The sequence below is a fragment of the Pinus tabuliformis genome, chromosome 2_2, assembly GCF_031772625.1.
Source record: "Pinus tabuliformis cultivar Carrire ecotype Pingquan chromosome 2_2, CPIR1, whole genome shotgun sequence".
NCBI lineage: Eukaryota > Viridiplantae > Streptophyta > Pinopsida > Pinales > Pinaceae > Pinus > Pinus tabuliformis.
This window is the reverse complement of record NC_142300.1, coordinates 139,423,057-139,440,765: the sequence shown is the minus strand read 5'-3', so window position 1 is coordinate 139,440,765 and position 17,709 is coordinate 139,423,057.

Below are 17,709 nucleotides of genomic sequence, written 5' to 3'. Positions count from 1 at the left end.
GGGTTTACATGGACGCCCTCGCTCGACCCGCCTGAACGAGTTTACATAGATGTCCTTGCTCGACCCGCCCGAACGAGTTTACACGGATGCCCTTAAACAACCTACCCGAACAACTTGTACAAATGCCCTCAAACGATCCACCCGAACGAGTTGACATGGAAGCCCCCAAATGACCCACCCAAATGATTTTACATGGGCACGCACATGATTGAAACGAAGGGACAAGGGAGAGCTGGGAAAACGAGTTGCACCAACATGCACAAAGCCCACCCTAGGTCACTGTTATAGACATTTTTGGGCACTGCAACCCCAATCATAAATTTCAATAAACCAAGGGATCTTAAGACCCTAAAAGTGTTGTTCTGACCCCTAAAAGAACAAGAATTGATTACATCTTCTCCCAGAAGTTCTCCATGAAAAACTACTCAGAACTGGTCAAAACTGGACCATTTCACCTGCTCCATAGGCAAAGTGCGTTGCATCCCACCTGAATACATACATTAGGTGAGATGCATGTCAAAAATCCCTTCTATGGGGTGCGATGGGTGAGAAGGGACAAATGGCAGGGTCAATCCACAAGGTGGAGGAGCATGGAATCTTCCAGAAACTTCTCCTGTGACACTTGCCTCTCTGAATTCGACCAGGGATGAGTAAGAGATCATCAATCTCCAAGTGGAATCAAGAATTATCAGAGAGAAGACAATAATCAAATCTCAAAAGCTGACTCACCCCCCTCGCAAACATCTATATATGGATCCCTCATCCCAGAGATCTGGAGACTGGAATTTTGTATCTTGTAAGGAAGTGCTGCTGGTTTCTTGGTGCAATATCATAGTGTTGGGTGATCTAAGCTTGTCATAAGGTGACGAAGGGCTTACTTGCTGAGAGGATGATGCTGGGTCAGAACAATTAGTTGTAATTCTCTTGGCTCTTTCTTGATTATCAATAAAGCTATTCAAGTTTTCCTCCATACACTTGTGCGAATGATGTTTTATGAATTTGTGTGGTTAATATACATCTGATCCTATATTGCTTATGATAATAGATCTATGTTCTCGTATAGTGTTATGCTGCTTTGATTCTACAGGTACTCTGTGAAGCTAGGTACACAAGAAAACAAGTAGCAAAGGACTATCAGAAGAGAGAGGAATCGAGCAAGGAACCAAGCGCAAGACAGAGGTTGGTCTCCTTTATTCTTCTCTCATCTATCTCTCATAAAGGAAAACGAAAGTAGTTTTATTTTGTTTGTTTCTAAGGTAGCTACCAGCCTTAGTAGGATTAGCAGCTCTGCATAGACACTATTCCCGGTAACAAAATGGCAACTCCACTGGGGAGCGAGTAGATTGTTTTTTCATCTACATTTGTTTACTTTATAAACTTACAGACGGAGCCTAAAGTCAAGCCAGCTAGCCTTCGAACTGCATTTGCTATGCAAGTGCAAAGTAGATCAACGCTGCTTCAGTCAATCTCCAAGTTTTGTTTATGAATTAAACAATTGATTTACGAGCTCTCTAATTGCCCTTGTGGTGGCTCTAGTAACCTCCTTAGATCTACCCATGTGATTGATTTACTGATTACCACTTGCTCGGCCAAAATCCCTAAACTGAACTGCAAACTGTGACCCGGAACCCAATCAAAGTCTCGTCCATGGTCTATTGCACTATCTTTTCTGTGAACTTCAAATGCAGTGCACTTCCCGAGTGTAGTAGGTGCGTTTCATTTCAGTTTCACTGTGTTACAGGTGCACTGATCAGACAAGGCCTTGTTCCTAAATTTTGGTTTCTGTGTTCACTCTTTTCAGATCTATTCAGGAGTTTTGCTGCCTGTAGTCAGTACACCTATGTTTTAAACCCCTTTCCTTGTTGTTATTTCTCCTCCATTGTGCAAAGAACTGTAAATGTTTTTATGTATTTTCTGAGTCATTTTCAGTTCTCCTTTACAAAGAAGTAGTGTCACTGTACTGTCGTTTCTTGATTTGAAGGTGTCACAAGAGTCGTTTTCAGTCATAGAAGAGAATCTGATTATTCTTGATAGTCGATTACACTGTTACTCTTGTATTTGATCTGAATTAGTATTTTTTTCTAGTGTCGAAAGAAAGTTTTCAATTCCAAATCAAAAAGTGTTGTCATTGGCCTCATTTTGTCTTGAAAAGAAACTTGTTAGTAATTGTCGCTTTGAAAAAATAATTCAGGTTTGCGCTTAGCTTTCTTTTTATCATTTACACATTAAGAAGGCTGAAAACAAATACATGCATGTGCATTTGCATTTATACTATTTGTTGGTTTGATTTAGGACAGTGCATATAGTGTGTGCTCTTTGCCCTTTGTTGAAAAAACGCCATCTCTCTTTCCTTAGTAGCTAGGATTTTCATTTGCAAAAAGAAGACTAAACAACTATTTATCATCTTAGATTGCATTTTATGAATTGTACATCTACATCACGTGGTGAACCTGAAAGGAAAATTTCTTAAGCAATATCAACTATAAAATAAATTTAATGAATCTAAAAACACTTTGGAACCTAATGCACAACATCTAGAAGTCTAGGCTAGAGACATATTCCGGTGTCGTAAAGCCTGGTAACTGTTGTTTTCACTGTTGATTGGGTGATTCCTCCACTTTGAGACGATAAGTGCCAGTACGGACTTGTGCTCCCACGTACCATCGGGTATATTTTGGCAGACCACAATAGGCTTAATCCTTTATCCATAGGAAGCCGTGTCTGCCGCCCTATCGATCACAATGCACTGAACACAGCATTTGGGAAGATTGACTGTCGTACCGTAAAAAGTATTTTGAAGTTTTGCGATTGGTTTGGTAATCCCTCTGTCTAGATTTTTGGAGCAGTCCCTTTCATTCCTTTCAGACTCCTTAACAGAAAAGGTCCATCTAAGCACTTGTCACTTCAGGCTCATTAAAAATCGAAGGTGACTAGAGTCATCTTTTGTTTTTTCTCGACTCTTAAAAATTGAAAAAACAAGTTGTGTCAAAGCGTCTAAAATTTATTTTAAACAGAATAATTATCACCTTTCCTACGTTGGTCTTAGGTTGAGGAAAATGGAGTCCACCAACCAAGGAGTTCCCCTTGGAGGAAATCCTAGTCCCTTCTCCTCCTGGGGAGATGTTGGTGCACCCCATATGGCCACATTGTCGCTTCCAGGATTGACAATTGGTTTTCCTATATGGCTCTTCTCAACCTTCGTCATTCAGAACACCATGATTCTTGAAAAATCAAGTCAGAAACTAAACGATTCAAGAGTTACCCCCCAACCCTCTACTTCATCCAATTCTTCCTCTCCTCCTTCCTCTTCGCTTGATGAAGCTGGTTAAGCAAAACATCAAGTACCTGAGAAGAAGAAGGAAAAGAAGAAGAAAGAGAAGACGAAGAAGGAGCCAAAGGCGAAAAGGGGCAACCAAGCATCGTCTAGCAAAAATCCACACACTGCACCGACCAGGCCTTAATCACCATGTGTCATTTGCAAAGGAGACCACTATCATCGAGATTGTCCTTGCATCCCTCGGATCTTAAGGGACTAGTCTCCTCGTTTGCACAACCTGGTGTCGTCAACCTCTGATGATCATGTTGAAAATACACTGTCAACTAGTGAAAGTGAAGCCCCTGGACAAAAAGGAAAATGTAAATTTCCTTGTAAACTGTGTGAAGGTGATCACGTCGTCCACCGTTGTCCCTTCTTAGATGAGGCTAAAAGAGTTTTGGATGACCGTTCGGTTTCACCGTTACGGCTCCCTCCTGGATATAAGAAACTCTTGCCGAGTCTGTCACTAGTTGAAAATCTGGCTGACACGCCCTTGTGGTCGGCCGAAGCATCTATCATTGAAGATAAACCATCTGAATCCATACTAGATGGAAGTCAAAAGGTCGAGGTGGCAGTTGACCCGGTCTTGCCTTTAGAGGATCCATCTTCAGATGATACATTCACTGAAGAGAACAAGAACGACACCGTTCAAATTCTCTTCGTAAACAAATACTCCGATAAACTTGGGGGCAGTCTACCCATTCCTTTACCGCAGGAAGGAAGTTCTTCAAAGTCATATCCGGTCGTCTATTCGGTCCCACCTCCAAGCAACCTAGTTGTTTCCTTTGACTGGAATCTACTAGGCAGACCCCATTTACCGGCTAGTGTACCATTCCAAATCATTGCTCAAGTATTTAGAATGGTCATGGCCGGTACCATCATAGATGAAGGGGCTTCTGTGAGTATCCTTTTCTCAACTACTTGGAAAGCGCTTGGTTCACCATCGCTTTTGCCTCAAATGAGAAATCTAATAGGTTTTGACAAAGGAACCAGTCGACCGTTAGGGATCCTTCCCGATGTGCCCATAAAATTGAGAGGGAAAACCGTTCACATGAACGTAATGGTAGTCCAAGGACCCCTGGATTATAATCTACTCCTTGGATGGGACTATATTTATTGCATGGGAGCCATTGTCTCCTCACTGTTTAGAGTAATGTGTTTTCCGCACGAAGGAAGGGTGGTCAAGCTCGTAGACCAGCTTTCATTCCCCGTTTCACGCATAGCAAATAGTCATATACCATCCTTGAATGGTCTTTTCATGTAAGAAATGTCTTGTCAATCCCCAGTCCGTCCACCTGATGAGCACGATTGATTCAGGGGACATGACTGAAACCTAGGGGGCATGCACCTTGGTCTGCTTCGGTAGGAAAACTTCAGGTATAGGGTAGGTTTCCGTGAGGGATATATGACTAGTCTGACACACCCGTCTGTTTAGGAAAATTGGTATTAGGCTAGAATAAGGTTCCCTCGTTAAAGTTATGTGAGTGGAGGTGTCTGCGCCACTCAGCTTTGTCTATTTCGGTAGACATCACCGAAGAAGTGTTTTGTTTGTAACACAGATAGAACAATCTTTGGTAACCTGAAAGAGGTAGGCATTTCCCGATAAAACAAATGTTTTGTCTGCAAATTGAGGGGTAACCTCGAAACTCTATTTCACTAAACCTGGGGGCATGCAAACCTTTTGGCATGCAAGCAAAGAGCGACCATTTATTTGTTAAATTTGTAGGTCCTCTAACCCTCTAAACGCGTAGGATTGGTTGTTTCCTAACTTGCATAAAGAAAGGATGTGGGGCAAAGCTTTGAAAAAATGTCGTTTTTAGATGAGACATTCTTATTTTATGACTGGATCGAGCAGTTTTAACACGGACTTCAAGCTCGTTAAAAAATAAACATAAGCGATGAGCAAGTGTTTCCCCCAACATTTAAGCTCATTTTAAAATAAAAAATGAACCAATTTCCTGTAAATAACCATCGTGAATGTAGTACTTCAGCCTTTAAAGCCTTGGTCGTGTTCTCATCATCACCTCCACTCTGTATTGGCCGATCATTCACCTCCACTTGATTGTTTACCCCTTTTGAGGAACAGCTGTGAAGAGTGATCCTGTTAGCCATCCTTGTAACACTTCCGTGATTGGAAAATTCCAAACCTTACCTAGAATCAACTGCTACCTGAATTTATCACTCGTTCCTCAAAGACGAGTCTCGTTTAATCTCTTTTCAACTGACTCATAAAATATGAAAAGATTGCCGAGCCATTGGCCTCTCCAGCTCATTAAAGTGATCGGAAGTGTTATCCCTCCTTTATATTTTAATCTTTTTGGACCTGAGGGATTATTACACAAAAAGATCGAGCGCTTGTTTTGTTCGGCTCATTAAAAGTACCGAAAATTCATCCCTTCTGTATTATTTTATACATTTTCAGATTTAAGGGATTAGATGATGAAAAAGGATTTTTGGAGTTTCCTTTACGTCCCTTTTCAGACTCTCTAAAATTGAAAAGGACCGAGTTATCTTTTTCGTTAAACTCGTTAAAACCTAATAGCGACAAACTTGTCCATAACAGACAAGAACGAGTTTCACTATCACTAGGCTCGTTAAAACATAGTGATGGGTTTGCTCGAAGGGAAAATTATAGAACAAGCATATGTTATCCTCCTCAAGCTTGACAAAAATAAATAGGTACTGGTCACCAATGACTGGGGAAAAATTAGGAAGAAAACTTGAAGAAACTTTGTTGGTAGCAAGTTGCTCTTGAACATGACACTTTCACTCCACATCCGAGTCGGGTTGGGTTGTTCCGTTCACTGGTCACATCACCATGGTTCCATCACACCATCCACATTTTGGGTTAATGCTACCAATCCATCATGTCAGTGTTGCCGATATGTTCAAGAGAAGTCACTCAGAGAATTCACCTGTGTCTCACCCACTATAATACATTTTCACTCCATTCTTTCATGACCACCACCCTGAACCGTATATCACCAGATCGTTTTCACATCCATTAAAATCATTTGCTTCATTCCGTGCCATTGATGTGGGATTCACTAAGGCCCTCCTATGACAGATCACTTCTTGTCGACATCAGCTCATTATCTAAGAAGTCAATCTAGGAACAACCCTTTCAGTACTTTGAAGCTTGCATGCCTCAATGGCAAGTTTCTCACTTCCGGCAATAGGTTTACATCAATGGCCTTCAATTGAAATATTTTTCGTGGTGTTCGATGCTAAGTCCTTTATTCACACCACGTGAATTGTACTATAGTACCTTGAGGGTCATCATCATTATCGGTGATTCCTCTCGCACCTGTTAACGGCTTACATCATTGGCTGGTAATTAGGTGATGTCTTTCCATGTTCGACTCCAACATCTCTCACATGGATCGACTTGTACTTTGAGTGAAGATCGAATGAGATTGATCTAGTTTCATCCATCCGGGCTACGATATATGTTCAGGAAAATAAAGACATAAAATGTACATCATTGCTGCACAGATAATCATCCAATCTAAGGGATGATGGCTCTACCTGAATCATCAGTATACAATAAGACGATTGTTTGTCTCATGTACATGAAAATGAATTTATAAAGCTGATCATGGGAATGCCCGCCTCAGCTAGATCATGAAAATATTATGAAGATAATGTATTGTATTGTATCTTATTACAGGTCTCCTTCTAGCTTGAAAGAACTTCAGATCCTCATGATAAAGCATTTCACCCGACATCGACAAATTAACGACCTCATGCTTTAGGGGGCAACTGTTATAGACATTTTTGGGCACTACAACCCCAATCATAAATGTCAATAAACCAAGGGCTCTTAAGTCCCTAAAAGTGTTGTTCCGACCCCTAAAAGAATAAGGTCAATGTTATAGACATTTTTGGGCCCTACAACCCCAAGAATGAAATGTCCATAAACCAAGGGCTCCTAAGTCCCTAAAAGTGTTGTTCTAACCCCTAAAGGAACAAGGTCAATTATAGATTCTCCCAGAAGTTCTCCATGAAAAACTGCTCAGAATTGGTCAAAACAAGATCATTTTAGCTGCTCCACTGGCCAAGTGCATTGCATCTGACCTAAATACACTGTGTGGGTGTGTTGCATTTCAAAAATCCCTTCTGTGGGGTGCGATGGGTGAGAAATGACAAATGGCAGTGTCATTCCGCGAGGTGGAGAGGCAATGGAGGCTTCCAGAATCTTCTCATGTGACATTTGCCTCACTGAATTCGACCAAGGATGAGTAAGAGACCATCAATATCCAAGTGGAAGCAAGAACTATCAGAGGGAAGACACTAATCAAATCATGAGCTAACTCATCTCCATTACAGACATCTATATATGGATCCCTCATCCCAGAGATCCAGAGGCTGGAATTTTGCATATTGTAAGGAATTTTTGTTGGTTTCTTGAGACAAACATCAGATTGTTGGGTGATCTAAGCTTTGTTTGAGGTGAAGAGGGGCTTCTTTGCTGAGAGGTTGATGCTGGGTCAGAACAACTGGTTGTAACTCCTCTTGACTCTTTCTTGTTTTATCAATAAAAGCTATTCAAGTTTTCCTCCATGCTCTTGTGTCATTTATACTTGTTACATTTGTATGGTCAATTTACATCTGATCCTAGATTGTTTATGATTATAGATCCATGTCTTTGTATAGTGCTATGCTTCTGTGATCTTACAGGTACTTTGTGAAGCTGGGCATGCAAGGGAGCAGATAGCTAAAGACTATCAAAGAAGAGGGGAATCAAATCAGGAGATTAGTGCAAGACAGAGGTTGGTCTTTCTGTTCCTCTCTATCCATAATTCATAAAGGAAAAATGAAAGTAGCTTTTCTCTATTTGTTTCTAAGGCAGCTATCACACCTTAGTGGGATAGAGCAATTCTATATAGACACTTTTCCCTGTAACAAAATGGCGACTCCACTGGGGAGATAATTAGTTTGTTTGTTTATCATTCTTTTTTGTTTGTTTCATAAACTTACAAGTAGCATTCGAACTGCATTTGCCATAGCAAATGAAAAGTAGATAACTACTACTTCAATCCATCTACTGGATTTGTTTATGATTTAAACAACTGATTCACAAACTATCGGATTTCCCTTGTGATAGCTCTTAGATCCTCCTTCGATCTACCCTTGATTGTTGCATTACTGATTGCTTTTTGCTCGGCCAAATCCCAAGAACTGAACTGCAAACTGTGACCCGGAACCCAAACAGAGTCTCGTTTCTGGCCCAGCGCAGGTACTGTTCAGAGAATCTGAACTTCAGCACACTTCCCAAGTGAACAAGGTGCGTTGAATTTCAAATTCTCTGTGTTACAGGTGCGCTGATCAGACTAGGCTCTGTGCAGTTTTGGCTTCTGTGATTCATTCTTTCCAGTTCTATTCCTAATTTTGCTACCTGTGATCAGTATATGTCTGTTTGAAACCCCTTTTCTTTGCTGTTATTCCGCCTCCTTTGTACAAAAGAACTGTAGATGTTTTTGTGTGTTTTTCAAGTCATTTACAGTTCTCCTTTGCAAAAGTACCATAATCGTACTGTCGTCCTTTGATTTGAAACTTTCGCAAGGGTCGATTTCAATCGTAGGAAAGAGTTTGATTTCCATTGATGGTCGATTATCCTATTGCTATTGTTTTTGGTTTGAATTTGTAATTTTCTAGTGTCAAGAACAAGTATTCATTTTTGATTTCGAAAAGAAACTTGTCGATATTTGTCACTTGAAAAGAAATTCATATTTGTGCATCAACTTTCTTTTTAGCATTCATATACTAAGAAAGTCGAAAACAAATACATGCATGTGGATTTGCATATACACAGTCTGATTGGCTTGATTTAGGAAAGTGCATTTAGAGTGTGCTCTCTGCTCTTTGTGAAAAGATTTTGTCTTTCTTTTCCTTAGTAGCTAGGATTTTCATTGCACAAAGAAGATAAAAAGTTTGTTTATCATCTTAGATTGCATTTTAGGAATTACATCTACATCTCGCGGTGAACTTGAAAGGTAAACTTCATAAACAAGACCAACTTAAAATAAATTCAATGAATCTAACAACGCTTTGGAACTTAACGCACAACATTTAGAAGTCTAGGCTAGAGACGTATTTCGGCGTCGTAAAGCCTGGTAACTGTTGTTCTCACTGATGGTTGGGTGATTCCTCCACTTTGAGATGATAAGTGCCAGTACAGACTTGTGCTCCCACATACCGTCGAGTATATTTTGGGAGACCCCAATAGGCTTAATCCTTTATCCATAGGAAGCCGTGTCTGCTGCGCTATCGATTGCAATGCACTGAACACAACATTCAGGAAGATTGACTGCCGTACCGTAAAAAATATTCTGTAGTTTTGCGATTGGTTTGGTAATCCCTCTACCTAGATTCCCAGAGTAGTCCCTTTTGTTCCTTTTCAGACTCCTTAACAGAAAAGGTCCATCTGAGTACTTGTCACTTCAGGCTCATTAAAAATCGAAGGAGACTAGAGTCATCTTTTATTTTTTCTCGACTCTTAAAAATTGAAAAAACAAGTTGTGTAAAAGCGTCTAAAATTCATTTAATTCGGAAACATACTTCCCCTTTATTTTTAGTTGATCGAGTAATCCGAAATCGTGGAAGAAAGTCAATTGAAACCCCGTCATTCGCAGAGGCTTATGATTCAACCGTCTTTGTCTCCGGAATCGAAGCTAGTACGGACAAAGCGAACTCGTTTAACTGGTTCCAAATCTCCTATTAAAGTTAGAACAAGTGTTCCAACAACATCAGAGACTCTGATTACTCCAAACATTTATGGAATCCCTGCCTCTACAGAAGAAGTTCAGCAGCCACAGAAGGACAGTAGTACTGATCCTAGTCTGAGAGTAAACACTTGCGTTACTGAACCAGTTCCATTTACAACCGGTTCGTAGAGTCTTGCTCTTCAAACATCTGTCGCTGCCGATTCCATACCTTCTTCGACACCAGAAATATTCTACGGACCTGACGATCTTCCCCTTCCACCCTGTCTGATTGCCATAGAAGAGATTGTGGAAGATCCTCCAACTAGTACTCCATCGCAATTTGGAGGCGGGATTAGTCTATATCCTTCTTCATTAGAAGTTAGTCTACGCCAACGGAAGCTCCTGTAGAATCGCTAGGTAATCTTTTGGATAGACTAGAAATGTCTGAACAACTGTCAACATCTAGGAATGTGTCGTCTAATACAGTGACGGCAGAACTCCCTGCTATCACTCCGACAATGTTCGCCGTGTCAGGCGGAAAGAGTCGATTGGGTGGACACAACCAACCTCCCTAGGAGCCTAAGACTCTCTAGTGACAAACAAGACAAACAAGAGCAATCCTTCTCTAAACATGCGTTTAATATATGGGAAATCAAGTGTTTAGATCCTACCTGTAGTCCAGCGCTGTTGTAGCAGTCCAGCTCCGCTGATCTGGATGAGCTCCTCCTTCACTTTGAAACCTGCATCCACTAACAATCAAACGATTAAATAGCACTTGATAATCTCATAAAATAAAACATATTTAACACATAGACCAAGGAGTACATGAAACAACTCATAAATAACAAGTTATTGAGAAGAATGGACTCATTTGCATTAATAGGTAACAAAAGGAACAAATATAACCTGAGCCTTGGTGTTGTGCAAGTCCCTCCCAGGGTCCATCAAGAGTTCTCCTTTACTTTGACAAAGCTCACCCACTTCCAAATAGAACAAGCAAAGATGGCAATCTCTCCTCACAAGCTTCTAAATGGGAGTCCTAATTCCTGCAGCATTTACCCTTAGAAATGTATAGCTTCCAACCTCCCCTCCTTCTGGCCCAATGCCTGTATTTATAGTGCTCAAGAGGAAGTTAATCAGGTCCACCATCAATGGGATAATCCCCTCTTTGGATGGGATAGCTCCCTTATTGATGGGATAAGTTCCTCTTTGGTAGGGGTACATGAACCATCTGGAGGTGCTCAATACACGTTGAACAACCTTCTAGAATGCTCTAGAAATGACCACAAGTAACTTTTTAAAGATGAAACTTGCGCATTTTGACCTTTACAGGGGGACGCACCTGCCCCTTTACATACGGAGCGTCCAAAGACGCAGTTTTTGTGAACATTGGATGCGTACCCGCAGGTAAGGTAGAGAGAACCTGCATACCCAGAGATAAAGACATTTACAAAGACTTTCTCTCTTTTTGGAGTTTGACATGGAGAGCAGAGGCATAAGACTTGCCTAAGAGGGTAGCATGACTGTTGATAGAGCCATACTAACTGTAAATAGTCATGGTGACATTTTTTAGTGTAACAGATTGCCCCCTAAAGTGCGAAGCCTGAAATAGATTAGGGTTTTGTATCATCTAGGAAGGGTGAAGCGCTTTATCATTTCAAGGATTATCTCGTGGAGAGCCTGGTCAGAACCTGCAATTTTCAACACAAAATACATGTATAAGATTATATCATCACTGAGGTAGGCATTCCCATACTCAGATTAAAACTTTAACTAACAGACTAACTACTCTGATACAGGAATGATCTTGCAGTACATCATAATCATAGACTTTTGTAGACACAGTATGGGCGCAGCCATCTGTTTATGATTAGTCTACTTAGATAATGAATACAAAACTCCTTGCAGCCTGGATGGTGGAAACTAGATCCAGGGTCTTCACTTCTACTTCCCGAATTGGTACGATTCTATCCATGTGAATAAATGAGTTGATGTCGAACATGGTAGAAACCACTCGATTACCAGTCGATGATGTAAACTGTTAACAAGTGTGAGAGAAACCACCAGTAATGTCAATGGTTCTCAAAGTACCCAGTACAATCCATGAGATGTGAATGAATGAGTTGATGTCGAACATTTCACGGAGTCCTTCGATCGAAAGTCAATGATGTAAACTGACGTCAAAGGCGAGAAACCTGCCATTGATGCATGCAGACTTCAAGGTACTGACGATTTCTAAGTCATCTCTCTAGATAATGTGCTAATGTCGATAGAAAGCGACCCGTTGCAGGCAAGCCCACAACACGAAATCATTGTTCAAGTTGAAGAAATGTTGCTGTAAGGACTGACTCAGGGATGGTCAAATGGATGATAAGTATTTTGCAGATGAAAGTTTTTCTTGCAGACCTCTTGAACACATAACGACACGACAGATGGCTTGGTGATGAATAACTCAAAGTTAATCCCCGGAACCCAGCTGAAGACTTTCAAAGTGGTTTGATCAACTATGAGGTAAAAGATTTCCCAACCCAGGTGAATGAAAAGTGTCATGTCCAAGAGTGGTAATAAAGTTTCTTCTGAGACAAAAGATAAAAAATAGGCTCATTCTTCTCTCTTTTCCCCCACCATTTCTCGCAAGTACCTCTTTATTTTTAACAAGCTTGAGGAGGATAACATATGCTTGATTATAAGCTCATCCTTCGGACGAGTCCAACCTAGTTTTGATTCGAACCCTAGGAAGGAGTGGTTCGTTCCTGCTTGTAATTGAAGAGGTCCTTTACTGTGAAATTTTAACGAGTCCAGTATAGGAGAAACTCGGCGTTTTTCAATTTTAGAGAGTCTGAAAAACTTAAGAAGACTCCAAGTTGAACTTTTTCGTAGATTTGTGTCCCTCAAGCCCGAAAAAGTATAAAATAATACCTGGGGGAACCTTGATCTTGCGACCAAGGAGTACTTTCATAATTAGTGCCACTGACCTGAAAAGTAAAAAGCGATCAAGGACACATCGTTTTATTTCCATATCGAGTTTGAAACGACAAAAACCCAGCAATCTTTTCCTGATTTTATGGTCAGAAAAGAGCTATAAGGGGACCGTCTTTTAATTCCGTTTTAACGAGTGTAAAAGAAACGCTCGGCAATCTTTTCATATTTTAGGAGTCAGAAAAGGGCTTAAAAGATGACTCTGATATTTTGGTTCCTGAAAAATGACAATTTTCCCTCTAAATCCCTTTGTCCTGCAAGAAAACGACACATTACTCATACCTGTTTAAGATAGGCAAAAATACATTGAAAAATATCCTTCCATGGTGAAAAATGAACAAACCTAGCATTCATTCATCCAAAAAACCTATAAAAAGACCTTTTACCATGTCATTTTTACCATTTTATTGTTGAGGTTGAAAAAAGGGCTTTTGGCAAGAAACTTCCCGTGGTCGCTGCAGAGAATCCGACCGTCAGAATCGAACGTCGTCTCCTCCAGGTATTTTACAACATCCTCCTCTTCAATTTCATCTGATTAAAAGTTTGTTTTAGGTTTTAGTTTTGATTTTTGGGGGGTTTTGGGTTTCAAAAAATGCTCTGTGGGGTACGCAGGTGGCCTTAAGGTAACCTGCGTCCCCTGACTTTTTTCCACACAGGAAAAAGGTCGGGGTACGCAGCCCACCTTCAGGCCAGCTGCGTCCCGACGCTCTGTGTGCTGAACGCGGGGTGAGTTCCCTGCAAAAGGCGGAATTTGAAACCCCAAAATCCACAAACAACCATTTAAAATTTCCCAAATCAATTCTAATCTTTGTTTGTTGGTGTGTAGGGCACTCACCATGTTGGATTGGAGAGAAAGAGAGCACGAGGACGTTGATTTAGCGGCAATTAATCATCAACCTTCCATTAATGCCCTAAAAGCATGCGGACTATATAAATACTGGGCCATACCTGGCATGAGGGCTCAGGTGAGATTCTTGGAGTGGCTGGTTGAGAGATGGAACATTAATGAGAAATGCTTTTACATCGGAGGGAACCAGCTCGAGATAGATCCCTCAGATATATACTTTTTCACTGGCTTGCCAAATAGGGGTGAGCAACTCAATCTAGCCGGGACTAGGCCGGGTGGCCAATCCCTTGCTAGTCTCCGGGCAGATTGGTGCACACCCAATGCACACCATGCGAAAGGCGTGGAAATCAAACACATCTCTCTGCGTGAACTCAAGGTTATAGCTTTCATGGTTACCAGAATTTGCGGTGCAGCCGCTTTACATATTGCCACCGGGTCCCAAATGCGGATGGCGATTGACTGTTTCCAAGGCACCATTTTCAACTGGTGTGATGCTGTGTCGGCCAATATGAAGGGCCAACTGACTAGGGAAAAGAACGGACAACTAAATACCTTTGGATATGGGCCTCTAGTTGTGAGCTTTGCCTTATAGAGAATTCCGATGCTGATCCCTCAACAACTCACTGTTGAAATCTTGGGTCCTCGGGAGCCAAAGCTGATACGATGGGTTACGGTGATGGCCCGGCATCCTGACGAGGGCGCGACGGTTGTTCGATTCCCTGATAGTTATTTTCACTGGTTAGAGGACCAGGTTTTCTCGATTCAGGACTTTCCGTATGCCGGAGTAGATTTTCGAGGTGATCCGGACATGGTTCTTCCACAGGGAGAACAATGGGATGACAGAGGTACTTTATTTTTCACAAGTTTTCAAATTATGTATTTTTTTTTTGTTTTTATATATATCGTCTCAAAACTGACAGTAAAAATTTTCAAAATGCAGATGTTGGTCCACGGCGGCCAGCCAACCTCCGGCCTTTTGAGAGGAGACATCCAGTTGCACCGGTACCGGCCCCACAGGACGCGGCTGCAGAGTCACTAGCTGAGTTGGAGCAGGATATAGAGCGTCTGACGGTGGATATACCTGAGACTACCATAGATGATATTCCTATCAGACTTCAGCGCTATGTAGTCGCAGTCCCTGGACCGTTTAGGAGATTTTTGTGTAAGGTAGCCCGTGCAGTGGTGTCGTATAGGGAGCACCACCAGTGATTGGCTAGCCACTTTTGTAGACACATGTGACATTTTTGACTTTTTGTACTTATCATTTTGCCGATCATAAGGTGTTTTTCAACCTATGATCGAAGACGATGTATATTTTTTGACACACTCCTATCTATATATATATCACTATTACCGGCTTATCTTGTTTAACATATGTGATGAAATGTTTTTAAATTTACTTCCATGATTATCGTAAATGTCTGTCCAACATTTGAGAAGCAATTGCATCTGCTAATGTATTTAAAGACCTTGGAATATGCTGATATTCAATGTAATCAAATTCACGTTCCAAGAGACGCACTCTCAAAAACAACCTTAATAACACAGGATTTCTAATGGCATATACTCTATTAAGCTGTAATACAACAAGTTTAGAATCTAACCTTACTATCAAACGTCGAATTCCAAATGAAATAGATTCAGATAATAATTCAACCATTGCACTGTATTCTGCAATGTTGTTCGTTGTTTGACCAAGGCTTACCCCATGCATAGAAACTAACTTGTCAGAGGGCGAATAGATAACCCAGGCTGCGGAAGAGATATTCTATGTACTACGACAAGCACCATCAGCAAATCCGATGTATGTTTGGAGAGGCGTCGACATCTGCAATATCAAGAGTAAAACCAATTTCATATGGACTCAAAGGCATAGCATCGCCGAATGAGTCTATCTCAGATTCAGATGGGACGATCCAAGGATCATCATAAATAATGTTTTCTGATGTAATCATATGAATTGATGCAAATGAAGGGTCTGCGTTGATTGGAGGGAAAGGAAAAGTTCCCAGTAAACCGGAATCTTTAACTAAACCTACGCCAACGTCCCTATAAGGGATTGTCGTCTTACCGAAATGCTGGATACTCGCTGAAGAGGCTGGGTCGGATGAAAAGTATGACAACTAATCAATAGTCACGATCTTACCGTTATATGGAAACTTAATCACTCTGAAGACCGATGAAACGACTGCTGTCATAGCATATGACCGACTTCGACCCAAAAGAAGGTTGTAGTCTAGAGGGGCATCAACCACTTCCACATCCAGACTAACGGTTTTGCCTTCTACCCCTATAGGTAATTCTTGTAGAATACCAAACGGACGGAACCCACGGCCATCAAAGGCCTTAAGGATGGTCGGGGATTGGTTCAACGAAGGAGAACCAAGCGATCTCCAACATTGAATCGACATAATACACGTAGAAGCTCCCTCATCAATCACAGTCCGATGAATAGGCCTGTTTTTTACTATCACTGGAATTTGGAAAGCCATTTGATGGGGTAGACGCGGTGTACTATTTTCTAGATCGAAGATTATCAGATTCGGGTCCTGAACATCAACAGCTCCGATAGCCGACAAAAGTAATTTTCGCTGTGCTGGGCATGATTGCAGCACTTCTAAAGACGACATTGCTGAGGGTGAAACAGCTAAGTCCTCAACGATGTTGTAATTCTGGGCCGCTCTCGCATGTGGATTGAAAGCAGACCTTCGAAGTACACCCTTGGCGGGCGGTTTGATTACTAATTCTGGGTTAGGTTTTTCGATCTGTAGTGGATCGGAACCAGGAGCTGAGGTTGACGGAATAGAATGAGAAGATTCTGCTTCCTTACCATCAACAGGAGCCTTACTACCATAATCTTGCGATCGAGTCGCAATCCTCACATGAGACATCATCAAAATGGGTTCTTCACTGGCAGTCGAGGAAGAACCTATCATCTTGCTTTCCTGCTTTGGAAATGGATCTTTTAACATAGCAGGAGTAGGAGAACCTTTAACTATTTTCACAACCTCAGCCCAATGAGGGCAATCTCGCGTAAAATGATCCTCTTCACAAATAAGACAAGGATATCGAGGTTTGCGCTTTTCGTCATTGGTTTCCGACTTTTCCGTTTTCTCCTTCGGAGCCTTTTCTGCTTTAGCCTTCTTCTTTCCTTTCTTCTTCCCACCGTTTTTTGATTTGGCCGTAGATGACTCTACAGCATGAATATCGGCGGAAAGTTTGGGAGAAGACTCTCCTGTCGGGGAATCAGGAAAAGTGATAATAGGAGTAGTTGAAGCTTTGGAAGACTTCTTCTTGCTCTTTGTATTCACGATACCAATCATACCATCAGCGGCATGAGATCCTGAAGGAGCAGCAGCGATTTGATTCGACTTTGGAAGATCTGGAATCTTCTCGTGTAACGTACCCGACTGAGTATAAACTAAGTCAAGGTATTGCGCCTGAGCAATGACTTGCTCCTCAGTAACTACTCCGGCCTTAGCTACATCTTCAGTAATCTTCGGTAGTAATGATTTAACAAACCATTCAGCTAAGATTTGGGCCGGGATAAAAACTTTCACTAGCCTTCTTCAATGTCTCCACTCATGAATATGATCAGAAATATACGTGGACGTTGATTGTTTTAGTGAAGTTAATAACTCCGTGTCATTATCGTATCTGACCGGCAACTGAAAGTGAGTTAAGAACGAGGTAGCTAACTGGCTAAAATTGTAAAAAGAGGCCCGTGGTAACTCAATGTACCACTTGGCCGCGAGACCAATGAGCGTACGCTGGAAAAGACGTAAACGGATAGAATCATCCGAGATAGAATTTGAGGCACACCAGAGGTGGTAAGTCATCACATGATTGGACGGATCCTC